Source organism: Bombus affinis, chromosome 13 (assembly GCF_024516045.1).
Source record: "Bombus affinis isolate iyBomAffi1 chromosome 13, iyBomAffi1.2, whole genome shotgun sequence".
NCBI lineage: Eukaryota > Metazoa > Arthropoda > Insecta > Hymenoptera > Apidae > Bombus > Bombus affinis.
This window is the reverse complement of record NC_066356.1, coordinates 8,325,789-8,341,313: the sequence shown is the minus strand read 5'-3', so window position 1 is coordinate 8,341,313 and position 15,525 is coordinate 8,325,789. Positions and strand designations below refer to the sequence as shown.

The 15,525-nt window shown below is 41.3% G+C and overlaps 1 protein-coding gene across 3 annotated transcripts in view; it reads right to left on the bottom strand.

The window, feature by feature from the left end:
• LOC126922904 (zinc finger protein rotund-like) overlaps positions 1-15,525 on the bottom strand; it is a 249,980-nt gene that overhangs the window by 153,707 nt on the left and 80,748 nt on the right. The gene's annotated exons all lie outside the window — the stretch shown is intronic.

Genomic DNA, 15,525 nt, shown 5'->3' with positions numbered 1-15,525 from the left:
TATATATTTGTATATTTTTAATAAGAACGATCAGAGTAACGCAAAACACATAGGTGGATGGTATAGCGGGAATCTTGGATTTTATCCGCGAGCCACTGTCGTTCCTCAAAGCATCGGATCTCTTCGTTCCACGTGGCCATCTCTTTCTCTCCGCCTCGATCTCTTCCTTTTTGTACCTTCGTTCTTTCCCGCCCTTCCTTTTTTCCAGAAGGGGGGTTCAATATCGATCCCGGTGGCCGGTTTTTCTTTTTCTTCGTTCTCTCTTCCACCCGCCCTTCCCTTTTTGCCCCCTTCCTTTTTCCCTATTTCCGCGAGTGCCGCCCTTTTCCTCCCTTTTTCCTGTTTTCATCAAACTACCGGCGGAGATAGAGGCCGCCTCGGGCCTCGAATAATTTTATAAAAATATCTCTCTAGCCCTCCGACTGACCAGGACCGTTAACATCGCCATCGACCGTACACTCTCTCTCTCTCTCTCTCCCTCTCTCCCTTTCTCTCTATATTCACCACCATACACACAGAGATCCAGCAGCGCGAGTAGAAAAATCGTTTTGTTTTCCCTTTCTTCCTTCCAAGAAACGCAATCTTCTTGTTGCAAACCTTCCGCTAAATCCTCACCCCCTCTCTCCATCTGGTTTTTCTTAACGCATATTCGCAACCACGGCTATCCGCCATTCTCACGCTGCTACGATCGCTTATGCAAACCGTTTACATCGGTATTTCGTGCTTTTTCTTTGTTTCTCCGTGTTTATTATCTCCTCTCCTTTTCGCCGTCGTTCCTCCGCACAGTTTAATCCATAAAGTCCGGCAAACTATGTATGTGACCCTTCGAGGTTCATTCTGCCGCTAAATCTGCGGCGTTCGTACTCGTATTCGCTTTACTTTTTCCTTTTTCATTTTTATTTTTTTTTTCCGGTTTAATGTATTTTGTTCTTTCTTTGTTTGGCGGACTCGGTTCTACCTTTTTTTCTTTTCAAGATATCGATCTTCGTCAGTCGTTCTCCGACTACAACAGGCCAGGTCTTCTCTTTTTTCGGTGGCTTCTTTCTCCCCCTTTTTTTTTTCTTTTTTTTTGTTTTTTTCGTCGATGGCTACTTCCAGTTCGCGGCGACGCCCGGGATAACGTTATTCTTCCGGTTTATGGGGTAATTCGCGCGCACTGCGGAATAATTTGCGACCGCCGGCTACCGAGCTAAGGGTCGATCCTAAGTCGCGAAGCTGGCAGAGACGGTCGAGTAATTCTTGCTGGAAGAAATCCGATGTTAAGAAAAAACCAGCACCTGTTTCCTATTTATTCGTATCAATCGATTATATTATTACAGCAAACTTTAGAATAAAAATCATCGTTTCATCTGATGCGAAATTGTACAACGACGAAGAAGAATCCTGATAACCCGCAACCTGTCACTTATTGTCGATTTAATAATACTATTGGTTATTAAATTATAATGCACAAGAAATACCATAAAACGTTCAAATATTTGGTATATCTGTCGTGTTTAAAATATCCTGTGCGTTATCAAATTTTCTATTTTCCTCCATGATCTTAAATCAGTAGCACAATACAATTGCAATGGCTGATTGTCTTCTTTCGGTCAGATTTCGTTAAGCAACTAATCAAGATATAAATTGTTAGTTAAAAATAATTTATCTTTGCAATGCAATAAAGTGAAAGGTGACGTGCTTGATAAAATGATAGACTGATATATTACGAAGCTGGCGACGGTATATTCGAGCACTCCGCCAAACAGAGTTCAGAAATAAAAGTATTCTGAAATTTCCCAATGCAACAGTAACTTGCTGCATCCTTAATGTTGTCAATTAAACCGCTAAATTTAGTAATCGACCTTCCCTGTCGCCTCGACTTTTTAGTTTCCATCTTCTTAATTTTCTCTTAATTAATTGCTCGATACGTCGCAAAGTTTCTCAATCCTGATCGATCCAGAAATTTTTACTATTTCGATGTTGCTTTCGTTTCGGCAAAAATTTCTAGCATTTCGGAGAACGTGCAAGGTAAAATGCAGACGAATTCAAAGTCTTCGCCTTTGTCAGAAAATACCGTACACCGGGCGAAAGAGACGATCGAAAGAACTCGGCGGCATTAAGAAAATTACGAAAATTTCTGCTCGACGAAGAAAGAGAAAAAAATCTGTCTCGACTATTTATTGGAATATTTAATTTCGCAAATAACCGAGGGAAATCGTTCCCCTTTGCCTCGTCTCCATCCGGCCGTTTCGGTCTTCAATATCGCGCGACAGATGGAAGAAGCCATCCTCTTTCTCTCTCGAGATCCATCAAATATCGGAAAGATGGCGGCAACATTGGTAGCTACCGCTCTTCAAAGGCTAGTCCGGCGCCCAGTTGAGTTTCCTTCCATTTCCCGTTTTCCCCGTCGCCAGCACGGGGGTCAAATATCGATTCTGATATTTCCACTGGCATTCTTTTTTCCTCTATTTCGCGCCGGACGCCTTCCACCTTCTGTTCCTGCCTCGTCCTCTCTATTTTTCATTAAGTGGCGGACAGGATGCGAGACACGCCGCCCGAGAACAGCGACAATTCGCCCTCGGAGAAAGTGGAGCTTCGCGTTTTGTCACTCCGAGACGTTTTCCAGGATGGATCTTTGGCCCTCGAATATTTCAACCTCACCATCAACCTACCAATATTTCTTACAATTTTCTATCTAATTAATTATCACGTGCATCTTTTTCATTGCACTTTCAATCGTCGATTTATAATTCTTTTTTTCGTCTTAATTTTAATCTCTTTGATCGATGTTAATATTCATATTTATCGATTTATCAATCAATGAAGGTATCTTTTAATTACTATTACCTTCTCTTGTACGATTCCTGAATACACGTGCTGCTTTATTACGATTCTAGCACATAATCGCATGAAAAGCTTTCCACGCATTTCACACCGACAATTTGTTAATCGAGTTTTTATAAACTTCAACAAAGGTAGTTTTTCTGGACGATCGTTAGAGACGACGAACGCACGGAAACGCCGCCCAACTTGGCATAAATTCTTCCGAAAAATTAAGCAGAGAATCTTCGCTAATTCTTTCAAACTATTTCGTCAGATCGTCTAAAATTTCCGCGGAGAAGTTCGTTAAAACTTAGTCTTCTTCTGCCAACTTGCTCAGCATCGCTTGCCCAGGTGAGAGAAAAATTTGTGCCAGTTGTTTCTCAAAATTCCGACGCATTTGCAATCAGGAAATCGAGACTCACGCGTCTTCGTGGCTGGGGAAATCTGCTGCAACTCTCGTACGCTGGAATCCACGCTTCTCCATGTTGCTTCTTCCTCGGATATATTCGCCGACAATTTTCCTCCTTGATCGTTCCTTTTTTCCACGTTGCCTCGTTTGATCGTGGTTATTTACAATTTTCTCTCTTCTTCTTCGGTGCAAAAGATTCGAATGCGGTGGTCGGCTATTCGATCGTTTCGCAAAAGGGGCAGTGAAAAAGGAAAGGGTAGCGCGCGCGTGGAAATCCCTTTTAGCAGTTGAACTTTCACGATTTTCTTTCGACCGAACTTCCCCCAAAGTCCCGCCAACTTCCGTAAATCTCGATTGTGACGCGCGGAACTAGTTGAAAGTTTAATCGCGTAACTTTTCACGCGTCCTTTCCCTCGAAATTTGCGGCGGTCTCCTACGACCCGTGTTATCGCTCTCGTTACTTTGATCCCGACCACGCTGTGTAATTTTATTCTTGCCGATTCGTATTCCACCAAACTGCGAATTTATTTTATATTACGCCGCGGTAAAGCGTTTCGCCAGCATCATGAAATATTGAAGATGGAAAAGAGAATTATTTTAGGTAGCAACCAGAATCCTGGATTTACAGAATTGTTATATAACTCTAGATTGATCGACGACTGACAGCGATACACAATTTACTTAATATCCTTCGAAGCTTATTTCCAATCGACCCACTTTTTCTAACAGTTCAGTTTAGGTTTTCACGTTCCACGAATTAAATCAAAACGATACCTCCAACAATATCTGACGTTTATGCAAACACATATTTCTTTAAACACAACTGAACAAGTGGAATTCAAATCGAAGAATTCTCACGACGAATATCTTCCACTTGATATTAGGTTGTCCGGAAAGTTTCTTTCGTTTTATAAGGAAATAATAGACGCACAGTGTTTTCTGTTTTATATTAGTTTATTGAATTATGCAGAAACACAATAATACAAATAGAACGAAATGGATCATACCTAATTCGATAAAATAATATAAAACAGAAATTGTTGTTCAACTATTATGTGAAACGAAAGAAACTTTTCGGACAACCTAATACTCTGTACATCTGAATTCTGCACATTTTTGTGCTTCCAATCTCTAACCTGCATATATTCTTCTTCATTTTTCACAGTCTAAAAATCAGAACCTAAAAATTGTCCACGTAAGTAGACGAGGATTCGAAGATACGTAAATGTCGAGAATATTTTCTTGGACTAATTTTAAGTTTCGTATTTATCTCGTTCCGGTATGAAAGGAATGCAAGTTCCGACATATTTTTTTTCGAGAACAGTTTCCTTTGGTTCCAAACGAGTCTGTTAGTGGGTAAAAAAAAAAAGACGTGGGAGACATCGGGCCCCCTCGATCGATTCAATGAAACACCACGGCGTCTGCTCCTCGTCATTAAAAAACACGTGGCCGTCTAAAACACTGAACCTACTGTTTCTTCGCGACACGCGTTTCTACGCGCCACTTTAACGAACCGACAACACGGTATGCATTAATTAGAATATCTCGGCGTATTCTTGGTCGCGAGACTCGTCCAGTACGCGACAAAATAATTTTCCTGCATCAGAGAATTATCAGCAGGTGACAATTTCCTTCTCCATCGAATTTTTAAAATTCTCCTGTACAAACTTTTTTCTGAAATATAATTCAAGCTGTCTCTTTCTTCGTATATTTATTTATTTTCGGTCTCGTTAATATTTCTATTCATAGATTCACAGGTTCTGACGTAAAATTACGTCTTTTCATAAGCCGTGACTGGCTCTATTTAGCTGACAGAATTACGTCTTTTCATCAGCTTTCGTTGTTCCCAAGTTTCATCTGCAAGAACAATAGCAAGATTTGGAGTGAACAGTATGTAAATTGTAAATGAACTCGAAGATGCTATTCAGGGCTATTATTCTTCTTTTTAATATATTTTCCTCGTTGGTAACCTTTCCATTGTGATTTATCGTCGGTCCTTTCAATAGAATGTTTTAATTACGAATGCTTAAAGGAACTGGCAAATATGAACGTAATAATTTTCTTGTTTAATTCCCGCGACCACCGATCCTTTGATCGTAATTTATTAATTGCGCGTCCGTGAAATTGAAAAATTTTATTCCAATATAACTAGTTCCTTTCTTTAAATATACACTTCCGACTATGAATCTTTTCATTAGAATTTGCTAATTACGTATACTTAAACGAACTGAAACAGCCCATTCAATTTCCTGATTACGAGTTCCTTCGATATGATTCTTTAATTACGAATTCGTGAAACAACTTACAAATCCTATTCAAGCGTTTCCATCGCAGACATTTACTCTTCTTTCACACAGTTTCCCTTCAAATCCATACGATTTTCATAGCGATTCTATTTCACAACTGTTATACGACGAGCAACTATTGCGCGAACGTGAATATCGCAGATATAAGTTTCTTAAGACTTAAAAAATAAAATCTTTCTTCATATCGATCCTTTGGCAGTTGAACAGTCAATGGAAGCTTCCTCTACTTTCCACAAATACATAGAACACGCACGAAAAATACGCACAAACGCTCAACTATCCAACAACTAACAAATTAGGACGATTACGTTACACATAAAAGGCAGCACATTTCTGTCCTCATTATCGGAACGAGATACAAGCTTCTTATTGCTGTTATTGTTATTCGCAGGATAATAAAACCCAAGCCCTGGATGCTGCAAAAATCTACAAAGGAACATCCGCAGCGATCAACGGACAGCGCAAGTGTCAGCCAGCGCGGAGCTTGCTGAAACTTTCTCAAGTTGGACGGAAAGCCAAAACCTGTTCACTCTAGAAAATGGCTGGCTGAAAAGCGTGAAACCTTTCGAAAGCTAACTACCGCTTGTTCGGCGTGGAAAATTCCTCGTGACATCGTAACCCGTCCCGTAAACCGGATAATTATGATCGATGGCGAGAAGGAGCCTAGCCCATGAAGATCCATCCGTGTCACGTACGCGGCCAGACCAACTTCAAAGATCGTCTCGTTCCCATATCACCGATGCAGAAATTCAAATTCCTCGTCATTAATAAAAATTAAAGAGACATCAAGAGAGGAGGTATGGTTGCGGGTCGCCCTGAGGGCCGAGCCAACCTTTATCTTACCTGGGCCTACAATAGCGTGAGACTATGGGCCCTTTGTACACCACTTTCACCGTCATCTGCATACGCACCCCTTTCACCTGCGCGTCCCTTTCCACCGCGAACACGCTTTTTTCTCCTCCTCTCGTCTGCGACCCAGGGACCGCGTAATCTCCGGAAGAAACGTTCGTCTCTCATGGGTGCTAATTTTTTTTTTCTTCGCGACGCCTAACGGAGCTTCCACCGGGTTCCTGGTCACGTCTTCGGGGCTAACGGTTTCCCCGTGATCGCTGGAACCGTCTTTGTTCACGACCATGCCGGATCTGTATCGTTACTCTGCGTTTTCGTTAATCGATCTCGCGTAAATGTCACGGGACTTGGTCTTCTTTTTTGTTCTCTTCGGTGGTCGGAGGTGTCGGCAATTTTAAAACGGTTACAGGGACAGTACGTTATTGGTTCGTGGAGGAACTCGTGGAATTTTGTTGTTCGTTTAGCGTTGTACGTGTCAATCTGTAAAAGCGATGGATCTGCAGGTTTTTAGTGCGCGTTTTATAGACTGGCGAAGTGGAAGATTTTGTAAATTCCCAGGGTAAATGAACGAAGTTTTCGAATATAAAGTCGGTTTGCCTGTAGATGCATTTGTTTTGATTTCTTCGGTGCAACTTCTACGTTACGGTTGCAACTAGTTCTAATTTCACATTCTTTTAATTTCCAAGTTTCGCAGAAGTTGCAATTTTCCTGCGAGCGCTAGATCGTTTATATACGTCGATAAACTCGTGGCAGGATCAGCTACGCGCCTATCTACGTGAAACTAGTTCCATTAAAAGGGAACAAAGATCACTTTGAGATCCAGCAAGCGTGTTCGCCTATGTAAAATAATAGAAACAAAGCGAGTTCTGCTTGAAACATCTTTTGAGATAACCAAGTCTGAACGGTGATAATTGCAGCGATACTAGCCAGCTTTAATTCTTAACTTTAAACGTTATTTGCGATAAACAAGCTTCGTATAAATTCCAACAGACGTATATCGAATTTATCCTCCTTAGTTCTGCGAAAACACGAAGAATAATCGATGGATCATGACTCTATCGGAGGAAGCTAAATTATTAGGAAAATGACCAACTAGGAAATTGAAGTATTTTCACGGTTCTAATATTCCCATTGGACCATAAAACGAGCGTTGTCCGCAAACTGTCATTTTCCAACCTGCGAAAATTTCACACTTTCCAATTTCTCCATTAGGATTCCCCCAGAGAGACAACCCCCCGCAGAGCCAAAGAGACAATAGACATGTAGCAGCGAGCAACAACCCCTTTTCTGGCGACTATGTCACAACATTTGGGCCCAGGACAGAGTTATGGCCCTTTTTCCACCGAGTTTCCGTTCTTCAATCCTCTCGCCGTGTCCGTCCAGGCAGAACGATTTCTCGCCGATTCCCTTTGCTTTCTTTCTCCTTTCCAGAGAGCTGGTACAAAACGTCCAGAGAGTACGTTCACCCTTTCTACGAATCGATTTCCAACGAGCAACTATTTTCTTCTTTTTTTTTTTTCTTCTCTTTTCTTTTCTTTTTTCACCTCCGCGACGTAACTTCTTTCGGATTTTCGAGAATTACGGAAGATTTCTTTTTTACCTCAAACGTGAGTTACGTGGAATTTTTGTGAAATTACGATCAAAGGATTTCTTTGTTTCGAACGTAAATTCGAGACTTTCCGAGAATTATAACGACCATTGTTTCTTTTCTTCGTCTACGATGAGATTTCCCTGGAATTTTTCACAACTGTAGTCGCAAGATCTCGTTTTTTCGTCTACGACGTAACTTTCGAGTTTCCGCGAATCACAGTCCAGCGATTTCTTTCCCTCGTTTCCAACGTAACTCGTTCCAGGGTTGTCGGAATTACAGATCGGCAGATCTCGTTCTTTAAGTCTCAACGTAACTCCGTAGTTGTTCAGAATTATAATCAGAATGTCTATTTTTTTTTTTTACTTCCAACCAAATCTCTCTCGTCTTTCGCAGCATCATATTCGAAAGAGTTTGTAAAACGATCTATACAAAGAATTAATTTCTCAACGTCACAACGTCCGACGTTACAAAAACAGAAAGTTACACAAAAGAATATTCCCATTATTATATCATAACAGACGGAGGATTATTCCTGGTCCGAATTTATTCTTCCACGCTTCTATCAAACGATCTTCAATAAATTAAACCGGTAATTCAACCCCGTGACGATCTATACAGTATTGCATCAAAAAAAAAAAAAAAAAAAAAAAAAACAAATGAAAAAAGAAAAAGGAAACGAAGCAATAATAAAAATACCCTGTGGATACCTATGCAACGAAAGTTAACATGGCGACATTGACTCTCCGCGAAAAAAAGCAATCGAAAAAACCTCCTATGAAACCAGAACAGACGTTCAGCCCTGATACGCATAAAGACTGGTCCCAGGTTACGTTCCCTTCGAAAAAAAATTACGAAAAAAATGTTCGCTAACCCCTTTCTCGATCCGCGATACGTTACGCGGAAATTCATTAGCCGATCCAGATCGGCGAAGGAAGGGGTTACTACCCCGTGACGAATCCGTGATCGAGACAATGAGAGCCGGCCCCTGTAACGCGCCGTTTCTTTTTTTTTTTTTTTTAGTTTCTTTCTTTCTTTCTTTTTTCTTTTTTGTCTCACGTCGAGCGGAGACAAAAATGTCGTTGTACCGCTATTTGCATCCCCGATCCTAGAGAACGAAAGAAAGAAAGAAAAAGGGGGAAGATGAAAAAGGAGAAACATAGAGCAGAGGAAAAAAAAGTTTGAACGAAGGAGAAGCTTAAAAACAGAACGACAGGGAGGAAAAGAAGAGAAGAGAGGATAAGGGTAGTTCGAGCGAGATGGGAAGAGGAAAACACGCAAGGGTGGGGGATAGAAATTGGCGCGGGGATACGAGCAGGGCCATTATTTTAATTTTCATTCTAGTAGAGCGTGGCGCAGGGGTAGAACGAGGGAACCGGGGGTTAAAGGGACGAAGGAATCTTCCTTTGCATAATCTTCATGGGGTAGCTTCTTGCAGGACTCTCACGCGGCACGGCATGTTCCAGTTAGTCGCTTTGGGCCGCTGTTTTCCAAGGTGTTTTGCATCTTCGCCTTCGGCGGCTGTATCCACTCACCCCTTTCATAGTTTAACTCTTCTCCCCTCTTTTACTAGAAATTACCCTAAAGAGCTGCTCTAAGCGTTTTAAGGGATTAAGGTCGGGCAGGCGTAAAAAAGCATGGAAAAAGGGTTGACCACCCGCTGGGCGAAACCGGCGACAGATTACAACATCCGAAAACTTGTTTACAGGGGCACCAGCACCGGCTCTTCCTTTCCAACCCCCTTGTTCCATGCCGCACGAGGCTCGCAGCGTGGCCTTGGACTACTTTCAGAAACTACAGAGTCGACCTACATAGTCCTTGCCCTGCTTTTTTGCTTTTTAGGTTTTTTCCCCTTCTTGTTCGCTTGGGGTTGCAACGCTGTTGCAAGGTGGATATCACATTTTTTGTCAAGGGATGGCTTTTTATGGTGGAAGGTGCATGTGTGTTTCTCTTTTTTTTAAGGATAATTTGTAACGTGTAAGACTGCTTTAACGTACGTTACATTGGCTCGAGAAGAGAATTTTTAGAGAACGACGCCTGACTATTCCGAACGGTTTCGTCACAGGTAACATGGATGACAGGAGCGATGACGAAAGAAATACGCGAGAGTGCGAACGATTATAAATTGAAAGAAACTTCGGTCTAACGCGAGATCGAACACCATTTTTTGAGACGACTGTTCTCGCTTCTATTCTTAACGCGCAACTATTTGAATAGCTTGTTGAAGAAGAAGTAGGTCTCTCGAAACTTTTTTAGAGTGGATATTGTAAATTTTTAAAAGGACAGCTGATTGATATACGAGTATTATCGGTTGGAGAAAAGAGATTACAGGAAAATTGAAGGAGAGATTTTGAAGATTTCGCTGCAGATCGACGGGATGTTCCATAGCCCAAAATTTAAAGATATTCTTCCCTCGAAAAGAAGTGACATTTCGCGTGACACTTCCAGCGATCTTTCGTAGAGAAACTACGCGTTGATTTTTTTTTTAGAATAAAGGTTATATAAGGAGCACGCGACAGGAACTTGACAAGCTGGTTCTTCTTAATTTCTTAATTTCGAATTCCACTCGTAAAGTTCAGGAATATAAGTTCCCTAAAAATAAACGAAAGATTTATGAAATTCTATGAACAATTAAGTAAATGCTTGTGTCTAGAATTCGATAAAATGCAAAAATACATGTTTAATGTTACAATCAAATAAGAGAACAGTTCCGGTAATATGGAATTGGTTATTGAATTTTAAAATTGTCTCTGCGCATGATCTTCCTATAAGGATAATTAATGCATCGTTAAGATGCATACGACGAAGAAGAGTCGTCGCACGACTTAGAAGTTCTATTTCCAGCCAAAGAAATCTGTCATTCTATTCGAAACTTAAAAACATCCTTTTTAAACAGAAAGAACACATCGTATATTTCCATCTGTAGCTCTCAGCTATAGTGGAACTCCATTTATCTGATCTTGTCGCAGGACAAACAGTTTCTACAGGCTTTTTCACAACACGAAAACAATAAAAAAAAAAGGTTCACATGGATATATACGCTGTTTGATCTTGTTTTCAAAATTGCAGTGAGTTCTACGTTGGAATAATTTCACCAAAGATGGAAATAGTTGAACTAATTTCGTCGATCTATTCGCTAGCAGAACTCCACAACTTGTATTCTAATTCAGCAAACATTTTCTTACCGTCTCACGTAGAAGTCATTAAAGCAATAAACGTCGCAATGGTGAGATATAGGAACGCCAAGGTATGCAGATACAGTTTGTTAAAGAAAAAGAAAAACCTCTCTCTGACTGGAAAACAAGGTCGAATAGTGCGTACGTTTATGAGAACTCCTTTTGCCGCTTTTACGTGCAGAATCTACCACCGAAGCAATTCCCTGCTACGGGACACTCTGTATAATTGGAGTTCGCCTAATAAAAGCTCGCCAACTTTCCCCATTATCTATTATTTTTGCGTCCACGTAACAGCAACTCGTACGAGTGAATTCGATCAGCAGAAGTCCAGCTAATCGGCCATTGACAAACATTTCGTTGCAATAAGTGGAGCCCGGATGAATCAGATAGATCACAGTTCAGCTGTATATTCCTGTCTGTAACTTTTCAACTTCGAAAAAGCATTCCACGTCGGTTACAAAACTAACGCCAAAAAAAAAAAAAAAAAAAAAAAGGAGAGAGAAGAAAGTCACAGAAGCGACAGAGGACGTTCAAAAGAAGGATCCCTCGATTAGATTCCGCGACGGTGTCGATCATCCTCGACACACTCGAAAGGGTTGAAACGCGCTACCCGTATGAGTTCGTATGCAGATTGGCCGATTGTCTTCGTGTCCTTCTTCCTTTTCTCTCTCGTCTCGATCACCTCCCCGCTCTCCCTGGACGAAAGCTCCCGTCCCGTGAGAATCTTCGAGGCATTTGCATGCCGCGGATTATTTAAATCGTCCCCTTATTGTCGTGGCTCCTTGTTTTTTCCTACAGACCTCTCCGACAAACCCATGGCGTGGGTCCTACGGGCCTAGACAAAAAACCGGCTGATCCTTGCTATACAGTTCACGCAAGCATCTTCCGCATGCCGTGGCTCCTCACGACCCGAACCAACCCTTTCGAGCACCCTGACCGGTCATTTCGATTCGGCGATTTGGATTCTTAGCATCTCGTGTCACGTTAGTGTGCAGTAACGTTTCTTTTGCTGGCTTCTTTGTTTCTTCAACGAAGAATCGGTTGCGTCTGATTGAGACGATTGTCCTTATGCGAGGGGTGAATTTAGGGTGAGGCTAGGTTTCGTTTTTTTTTCTTTTTTTTTTTTGGTATTAAGAATCCGGTGGATTGTGAGAGGTAACGATGATTCGGGATTATTCAGCTACTGCCTTCGCGATAGATCGTTTCTTCCGGGCTCTTCGAGGAACGTTAATGTTAGGCAAGTCGGGAATTTCGGAACGAAGATTTTTGAGAATGTTCGATAGCTTGACGTATCTAAATTTTCTGTTACTTTGGAGGAAATTTTTTGAACCGACTATGAAGTGAGATTTTTAAATTGAGAGACTCGGGAATTTCGAATTATCGAACTGCTCATTCTTCATAATCGATTATTCAGAAATTAGTTGGTATTAGAGCGATAAGCTGCTCCTTCCGAATATTCTACTATCTCAAAGAAATTTTGTAAAAAAGAAAAAGAACGTTACGCGAATCGGAGTCAGGAATTTCTTCGTTGAGTTTCGAAAAGCGATCCATATTTTACGTCACAGCTGATATGAAACGTAATAATCGAGGGAGATCGCGGTGAACTACCCTCGTCATCCGCTATCAAAACTCAGAGTTTCCGAATTTCTTTCTCAAATCCTGAACAACATACTTGATACCTAAAAAGAGGAACGAATGAAAAAATCACGAGATTACCGGGAAAAAAGCGGAGATCCTTTGGAAGATCGAGAAACAAGAATCTCTAAAAAGAGACCCTCGGGTACCGTTGCGTGGTCAAAAGGAGAAATTCACCCTTAACAGCGCGGCGAGAACTCTTCGAATCCGCGTGCATTCAAACGAACCCTCTCACCCCTGTTGTCCCGTGAACATTTTTTTCGCGCTTCCGTCTGTTTGTTTTTTTCAACCACCTCGGGGCGGAGCGAGGAGTATGCAAAGCGATCTTCAACCCTTTCCACGCTACCCTCCACGCGTCATTCTTTCTTTTTTTTTTTTTGTTCTTCTTCACCCAGCACCCATTGACCTCTTTGTCTTCTCTTCCTCGTCCTTTTCTTCCTGCTTCCAATCCGGCAGAATCCTCGTCGAAATTATGCAGGATTCTCATCCGGAGACACAGGGAGAGGTGCGGGAAACAAAACTAAACCAGGGGTAACCCGTTGCTCGCGAAAAAAAGGGGTTGAGATCCTTTTTTTTCGCACATTTCCTCGTCCGCGACGCGAGTCTAACGGTGTCTCGTCTTCCGAGCCATTTCGATCCACGTTTCTGGTTCCTCCGTTCGCTTTCTTTTTGTCTCTTCCTGTTTCGTCCGTTAGAAGATCGTCTGCTTTCCTATGGGATATTTTTTACGCGCGTTTCGACGAGGCTTCAGAATCTTTTCATCTCGAGCCAGTCTTTCACGTTACGATCGCAGGAACGGCGAAGACGAACGAACGCTTACGAAACTTCCCATAAAAATATTGTTTAGCTTCCTGGTACTGGTTTCTCGAATTTTCTACAGAGTCTACGTAACTTTGCCAAAACTATTGCGAAAAATATTTTTAAGAAAAGCTGTCTAGCTTCCTACTATAAGCTTCTCCAATTTTTGTAGTTTAACTTTGTCATAGTTAGGACGATACCCAAACTATCTCTTTCGAAATATATCGCGTGGTTTTCTGCTATGTACTCGCTTCGAGATTTCCGATTGTTAGCTTCGTAAACAACGTCAATTCATTCAACGAACAACTTCGTGGCATTCGGAACGATTCGCAGAGAATTACATCTCTCAAAAAATATTGTCCACTCTTCTAGCATGTGTCGGCTTCTGAAAATTTTCAGTATAATTTTATCGCGATCAGACCGATCCCCACGAAATTATTCTTTTTTCGAGGAAGAGCGTGCAGGTCTTTTTACAAGCGGCTTCTGAAATTTTTCAGTCTAACCTTGCCGACTTTATCGGGAATTGGGTTTCCAGGGGAACCAGTTTACACCTTTTCGTGGAACAGATAGAGATAAACATCGCTTTAATCTATCCAGATGCAGCAAATTCTGCCTCGGATGAAGACATCCGGTTGCGAGCGATTTTACAACGCTTATCGAGTATGAAAGTATCGAGCGGAAGAAATGGAGAACTCGTCGTAAAAGTTTCGCGGCGGGAATCCGGCTACGAGACCGCCGGCCTCTTTGTCGCCAATTAACTGGTCCTTGCCTCGTAATACTTCGTAATATGTCGGGTATAAAATTAATCCTCGAATTATTTCATCGTGGCGAGCAAGTTAATGCTCGGCAGTTTCAGCTACCGTTAAATCAGAGGCGGGAAAGTTTGCTGCAGCTCCGCGAGACGCGTCTGACTTCGACGACTGTTAATTCAACGACAGAGAGAGATCAGCAGGAAATTTCTGAGATTTAAAGCGCAGATTACGCGGAATTAGCGTGCAAAGTCGAGCATGGTCGACGGAATCGTGAGAACCGCGGAGTTTATACAATCTTTCCGACCAGAGATCGCGACAGACCTTTCAAAATTCCTAAAATACTGCGTGAAACATTTTTCCAACTGATACGTCGTTCATAATTGGTGTTTAATATTTTAAAGAACGCGCGAACAATTATCTCCATGGATTTATTTGTACACAACGTATACTATAAATGGTTACCATATTCTAAGGTAAATTTTATAATTTTATAAAATTACATCTTATATTTAATTAATTAAGCAATTATATTTAAGCAATTTATCCGTATGGTTTCTGAGAAACACGATCAATGGGAGAGCAACTTTCGCTGCAGAACATTCGCTATAAGTATTTCACTATCGTTGTATTTCTAACAATTATTATTTTCAACATCGGAACATCATCGACGATTATGGTGGAAAATATTACGAAAAGAGTTTTGTAAAGTATATGTATTAGAACAATATGTTCAATAAATCTCCAAAGAAAGTTTCTAAACTCCCTAATTCCTTATTAATTCGCTGCTAATTAACAGCAGAGTAATCTTCACCTCCGAAAGCCTATCTCCTAAGCAGCTACACGTACATCCCTATCACGTTTCTGCCAATTATCATTCTCGGCTTGTCCACGATACCGCACTGTTTAATTTCTACTAATTAACACTGTCAACCATATAGTTCTTCGATCTTCCCGGAGATCTCTGTACGTACTAACATTACACGGTTCTCGGACATCGTCTCGCGTGACGTGAAAATAACGACGCAAAAATTTATTCAAGTGTAAACTCGCATACAGAACAGTGGCGGACAAAAGAAAATTAACTTAATTGATACTTGCGTCCCGATGCGAAGTAAAATCTCTGTCCAGCAGTTTTCTCGTACTAAATATTCGCCTACCGTATCACGTACGATTATATATCACATATTCTTTATGTATGCTACATGCT